Source organism: Lissotriton helveticus, chromosome 10, assembly GCF_964261635.1.
Source record: "Lissotriton helveticus chromosome 10, aLisHel1.1, whole genome shotgun sequence".
Lineage (NCBI taxonomy): Eukaryota > Metazoa > Chordata > Amphibia > Caudata > Salamandridae > Lissotriton > Lissotriton helveticus.
Genome location: NC_136071.1, coordinates 799,130 through 805,711, shown reverse-complemented (window position 1 = coordinate 805,711; position 6,582 = coordinate 799,130).

Sequence of the window (6,582 nt, the reverse complement as noted above, 5' to 3'; positions counted from 1 at the left end):
GTGAAGACAGGAGTCACTGGCTGCAGACTGCAGTGAAGACAGCAGTCACTGGCTGCAGACTGCAGTGAAGACAGCAGTCACTGGCTGCAGACTGCAGTGAAGACAGCAGTCACTGGCTGCAGACTGCAGTGAAGACAGGAGTCACTGGCTGCAGACTGCAGTGAAGACAGGAATCACTGACTGCAGACTGCAGTGAAGACAGGAGTCACTGGCTGCAGACTGCAGTGAAGACAGGAGTCACTGGCTGCAGACTGCAGTGAAGACAGCAGTCACTGGCTGCAGACTGCAGTGAAGACAGGAGTCGCTGGCTGCAGACTGCAGTGAAGACAGGAGTCACTGGCTGCAGACTGCAGTGAAGACAGCAGTCACTGGCTGCAGACTGCAGTGAAGACAGGAATCACTGACTGCAGACTGCAGTGAAGACAGGAGTCACTGGCTGCAGACTGCAGTGAAGACAGGAGTCACTGGCTGCAGACTGCAGTGAAGACAGCAGTCACTGGCTGCAGACTGCAGTGAAGACAGGAGTCACTGGCTGCAGACTGCAGTGAAGACAGGAGTCCCTGGCTGCAGACTGCAGTGAAGACAGGAGTCACTGGCTGCAGACTGCAGTGAAGACAGGAGTCACCGGCTGCAGACTGCAGTGAAGACAGGAGTCACCGGCTGCAGACTGCAGTGAAGACAGGAGTCACCGGCTGCAGACTGCAGTGAAGACAGGAGTCACCGGCTGCAGACTGCAGTGAAGACAAGAGTCACTGGCTGCAGACTGCAGTGAAGACAAGAGTCACTGGCTTCAGACTGCAGTGAAGACAGGAGTCACTGGCTGCAGACTGCAGTGAAGACAAGAGTCACTGGCTGCAGACTGCAGTGAAGACAAGAGTCACTGGCTGCAGACTGCAGTGAAGACAGGAGTCACTGGCTGCAGACTGCAGTGAAGACAGGAGTCACTGGCTGCAGACTGCAGTGAAGACAGGAGTCACCGGCTGCAGACTGCAGTGAAGACCGGAGTCACCGGCTGCAGACTGCAGTGAAGACAGGAGTCACCGGCTGCAGACTGCAGTGAATACAGGAGTCACTGGCTGCAGACTGCAGTGAAGACAGGAGTCACCGGCTGCAGACTGCAGTGAAGACAGGAGTCACCGGCTGCAGACTGCAGTGAAGACAGGAGTCACCGGCTGCAGACTGCAGTGAAGACAGGAGTCACTGGCTGCAGACTGCAGTGAAGACAGGAGTCACCGGCTGCAGACTGCAGTGAAGACAGGAGTCACCGGCTGCAGACTGCAGTGAAGACAGGAGTCACCGGCTGCAGACTGCAGTGAAGACAAGAGTCACCGGCTGCAGACTGCAGTGAAGACAGGAGTCACTGGCTGCAGACTGCAGTGAAGACAAGAGTCACTGGCTGCAGACTGCAGTGAAGACAGCAGTCACTGGCTGCAGACTGCAGTGAAGACAGGAGTCACTGGCTGCAGACTGCAGTGAAGACAGCAGTCACTGGCTGCAGACTGCAGTGAAGACAGGAGTCACTGGCTGCAGACTGCAGTGAAGACAGGAGTCACTGGCTGCAGACTGCAGTGAAGACAGGAGTCACTGGCTGCAGACTGCAGTGAAGACAGGAGTCACCGGCTGCAGACTGCAGTGAAGACAGGAGTCACCGGCTGCAGACTGCAGTGAAGACAGGAGTCACCGGCTGCAGACTGCAGTGAAGACAGGAGTCACCGGCTGCAGACTGCAGTGAAGACAGGAGTCACCGGCTGCAGACTGCAGTGAAGACAAGAGTCACTGGCTGCAGACTGCAGTGAAGACAAGAGTCACTGGCTGCAGACTGCAGTGAAGACAGGAGTCACTGGCTGCAGACTGCAGTGAAGACAAGAGTCACTGGCTGCAGACTGCAGTGAAGACAGCAGTCACTGGCTGCAGACTGCAGTGAAGACAGCAGTCACTGGCTGCAGACTGCAGTGAAGACAGCAGTCACTGGCTGCAGACTGCAGTGAAGACAGCAGTCACTGGCTGCAGACTGCAGTGAAGACAGCAGTCACTGGCTGCAGACTGCAGTGAAGACAGGAGTCACTGGCTGCAGACTGCAGTGAAGACAGGAGTCACTGGCTGCAGACTGCAGTGAAGACAGGAGTCACCGGCTGCAGACTGCAGTGAAGACAAGAGTCACCGGCTGCAGACTGCAGTGAAGACAGCAGTCACTGGCTGCAGACTGCAGTGAAGACAGCAGTCACTGGCTGCAGACTGCAGTGAAGACAGGAGTCACTGGCTGCAGACTGCAGTGAAGACAGGAGTCACTGGCTGCAGACTGCAGTGAAGACAGGAGTCACTGGCTGCAGACTGCAGTGAAGACAGGAGTCACCGGCTGCAGACTGCAGTGAAGACAAGAGTCACCGGCTGCAGACTGCAGTGAAGACAAGAGCCACCGGCTGCAGACTGCAGTGAAGACAGGAGCCACCGGCTGCAGACTGCAGTGAAGACAAGAGTCACTGGCTGCAGACTGCAGTGAAGACAGCAGTCACTGGCTGCAGACTGCAGTGAAGACAGCAGTCACTGGCTGCAGACTGCAGTGAAGACAGCAGTCACTGGCTGCAGACTGCAGTGAAGACAGCAGTCACTGGCTGCAGACTGCAGTGAAGACAGGAGTCACCGGCTGCAGACTGCAGTGAAGACAGGAGTCACCGGCTGCAGACTGCAGTGAAGACAGGAGTCACCGGCTGCAGACTGCAGTGAAGACAGCAGTCACCGGCTGCAGACTGCAGTGAAGACAGGAGTCACCGGCTGCAGACTGCAGTGAAGACAGCAGTCACCGGCTGCAGACTGCAGTGAAGACAGGAGTCACTGGCTGCAGACTGCAGTGAAGACAGGAGTCACTGGCTGCAGACTGCAGTGAAGACAGGAGTCACTGGCTGCAGACTGCAGTGAAGACAGCAGTCACTGGCTGCAGACTGCAGTGAAGACAGCAGTCACTGGCTGCAGACTGCAGTGAAGACAGCAGTCACTGGCTGCAGACTGCAGTGAAGACAGGAGTCACCGGCTGCAGACTGCAGTGAAGACAGGAGTCACCGGCTGCAGACTGCAGTGAAGACAGGAGTCACCGGCTGCAGACTGCAGTGAAGACAGCAGTCACCGGCTGCAGACTGCAGTGAAGACAGGAGTCACCGGCTGCAGACTGCAGTGAAGACAGCAGTCACTGGCTGCAGACTGCAGTGAAGACAGGAGTCACTGGCTGCAGACTGCAGTGAAGACAGGAGTCACTGGCTGCAGACTGCAGTGAAGACAGGAGTCACTGGCTGCAGACTGCAGTGAAGACAGCAGTCACTGGCTGCAGACTGCAGTGAAGACAGCAGTCACTGGCTGCAGACTGCAGTGAAGACAGCAGTCACTGGCTGCAGACTGCAGTGAAGACAGGAGTCACTGGCTGCAGACTGCAGTGAAGACAGGAGTCACTGGCTGCAGACTGCAGTGAAGACAGGAGTCACTGGCTGCAGACTGCAGAGAAGACAGGAGTCACCTGCCGATGTGGAGTCACAGTCACTGGCTGCAGACTGCAGTGAAGACAGGAGTCACTGGCTGCAGACTGCAGTGAAGACAGGAGTAACCGGCTGCAGACTGCAGTGAAGACAGGAGTAACCGGCTGCAGACTGCAGTGAAGACAGGAGTCACTGGCTGCAGACTGCAGTGAAGACAGGAGTCACTGGCTGCAGACTGCAGTGAAGACAGGAGTCACTGGCTGCAGACTGCAGTGAAGACAGCAGTCACTGGCTACAGACTGCAGTGAAGACAGGAGTCACTGGCTGCAGACTGCAGTGAAGACAGCAGTCACTGGCTGCAGACTGCAGTGAAGACAGGAGTCACTGGCTGCAGACTGCAGTGAAGACAGGAGTCACTGGCTGCAGACTGCAGTGAAGACAGGAGTCACTGGCTGCAGACTGCAGTGAAGACAGCAGTCACTGGCTGCAGACTGCAGTGAAGACAGCAGTCACTGGCTGCAGACTGCAGTGAAGACAGGAGTCACTGGCTGCAGACTGCAGTGAAGACAGGAGTCACTGGCTGCAGACTGCAGTGAAGACAGGAGTCACTGGCTGCAGACTGCAGTGAAGACAGGAGTCACTGGCTGCAGACTGCAGTGAAGACAGGAGTCACTGGCTGCAGACTGCAGAGAAGACAGGAGTCACCTGCCGATGTGGAGTCACAGTCACTGGCTGCAGACTGCAGTGAAGACAGGAGTCACTGGCTGCAGACTGCAGTGAAGACAGCAGTCACTGGCTGCAGACTGCAGTGAAGACAGGAGTCACTGGCTGCAGAGTGCAGTGAAGACAGCAGTCACTGGCTGCAGACTGCAGTGAAGACAGGAGTCACTGGCTGCAGACTGCAGTGAAGACAGGAGTCACTGGCTGCAGACTGCAGTGAAGACAGCAGTCACTGGCTGCAGACTGCAGTGAAGACAGCAGTCACTGGCTGCAGACTGCAGTGAAGACAGCAGTCACTGGCTGCAGACTGCAGTGAAGACAGGAGTCACTGGCTGCAGACTGCAGTGAAGACAGGAGTCACTGGCTGCAGACTGCAGTGAAGACAGGAGTCACTGGCTGCAGACTGCAGTGAAGACAGGAGTCAATGGCTGCAGACTGCAGTGAAGACAGCAGTCACTGGCTGCAGACTGCAGTGAAGACAGGAGTCACTGGCTGCAGACTGCAGTGAAAACAGGAGTCACTGGCTGCAGACTGCAGTGAAGACAGGAGTCACTGGCTGCAGACTGCAGTGAAGACAGCAGTCACTGGCTGCAGACTGCAGTGAAGACAGGAGTCACTGGCTGCAGACTGCAGTGAAGACAGGAGTCACTGGCTGCAGACTGCAGTGAAGACAGCAGTCACTGGCTGCAGACTGCAGTGAAGACAGGAGTCACTGGCTGCAGACTGCAGTGAAGACAGGAGTCACTGGCTGCAGACTGCAGTGAAGACAGGAGTCACTGGCTGCAGACTGCAGTGAAGACAGGAGTCACTGGCTGCAGACTGCAGTGAAGACAGGAGTCACTGGCTGCAGACTGCAGTGAAGACAGGAGTCACCTGCCGATGTGGAGTCACAGTCCCTGGCTGCAGACTGCAGTGGAGACAGGAGTCACTGGCTGCAGACTGCAGTGAAGACAGGAGTCACTGGCTGCAGACTGCAGTGAAGACAGGAGTCACTGGCTGCAGACTGCAGTGAAGACAGGAGTCACTGGCTGCAGACTGCAGTGAAGACAGGAGTCACTGGCTGTAGACTGCAGTGAAGACAGCAGTCACTGGCTGCAGACTGCAGTGAAGACAGGAGTCACTGGCTGCAGACTGCAGTGAAGACAGGAGTCACTGGCTGCAGACTGCAGTGAAGACAGGAGTCACTGGCTGCAGACTGCAGTGAAGACAGGAGTCACTGGCTGCAGACTGCAGTGAAGACAGCAGTCACTGGCTGCAGACTGCAGTGAAGACCGGAGTCACCTGCCGATGTGGAGTCACAGTCACTGGCTGCAGACTGCAGTGAAGACAGGAGTCACCTGCCGATGTGGAGTCAGTCACTGGCTGCAGACTGCAGTGAAGACAGGAGTCACCTGCCGATGTGGAGTCACAGTCACTGGCTGCAGACTGCAGTGAAGACAGGAGTCACCTGCCGATGTGGAGTCACAGTCACTGGCTGCAGACTGCAGTGAAGACAGGAGTCACTGGCTGCAAACTGCAGTGAAGACAGGAGTCACTGGCTGCAGACTGCAGTGAAGACAGGAGTCACTGGCTGCAGACTGCAGTGAAGACAGCAGTCACTGGCTGCAGACTGCAGTGAAGACAGGAGTCACTGGCTGCAGACTGCAGTGAAGACAGGAGTCACTGGCTGCAGACTGCAGTGAAGACAGGAGTCACTGGCTGCAGACTGCAGTGAAGACAGGAGTCACTGGCTGCAGACTGCAGTGAAGACAGGAGTCACTGGCTGCAGACTGCAGTGAAGACAGCAGTCACTGGCTGCAGACTGCAGTGAAGACAGGAGTCACTGGCTGCAGACTGCAGTGAAGACAGGAGTCACTGGCTGCAGACTGAAGTGAAGACAGGAGTCACTGGCTGCAGACTGCAGTGAAGACAGGAGTCACTGGCTGCAGACTGCAGTGAAGACAGGAGTCACTGGCTGCAGACTGCAGTGAAGACAGGAGTCACTGGCTGCAGACTGCAGTGAAGACAGCAGTCACTGGCTGCAGACTGCAGTGAAGACAGCAGTCACTGGCTGCAGACTGCAGTGAAGACAGCAGTCACTGGCTGCAGACTGCAGTGAAGACAGGAGTCACTGGCTGCAGACTGCAGTGAAGACAGGAGTCACTGGCTGCAGACTGCAGGGAAGACAGGAGTCACTGGCTGCAGACTGCAGTGAAGACAGCAGTCACTGGCTGCAGACTGCAGTGAAGACAGCAGTCACTGGCTGCAGACTGCAGTGAAGACAGCAGTCACTGGCTGCAGACTGCAGTGGAGACAGGAGTCACTGGCTGCAGACTGCAGTGAAGACCGGAGTCACTGGCTGCAGACTGCAGTGAAGACAGGACACCCACTGAATCATTATTTGAACCCGAGGACATCC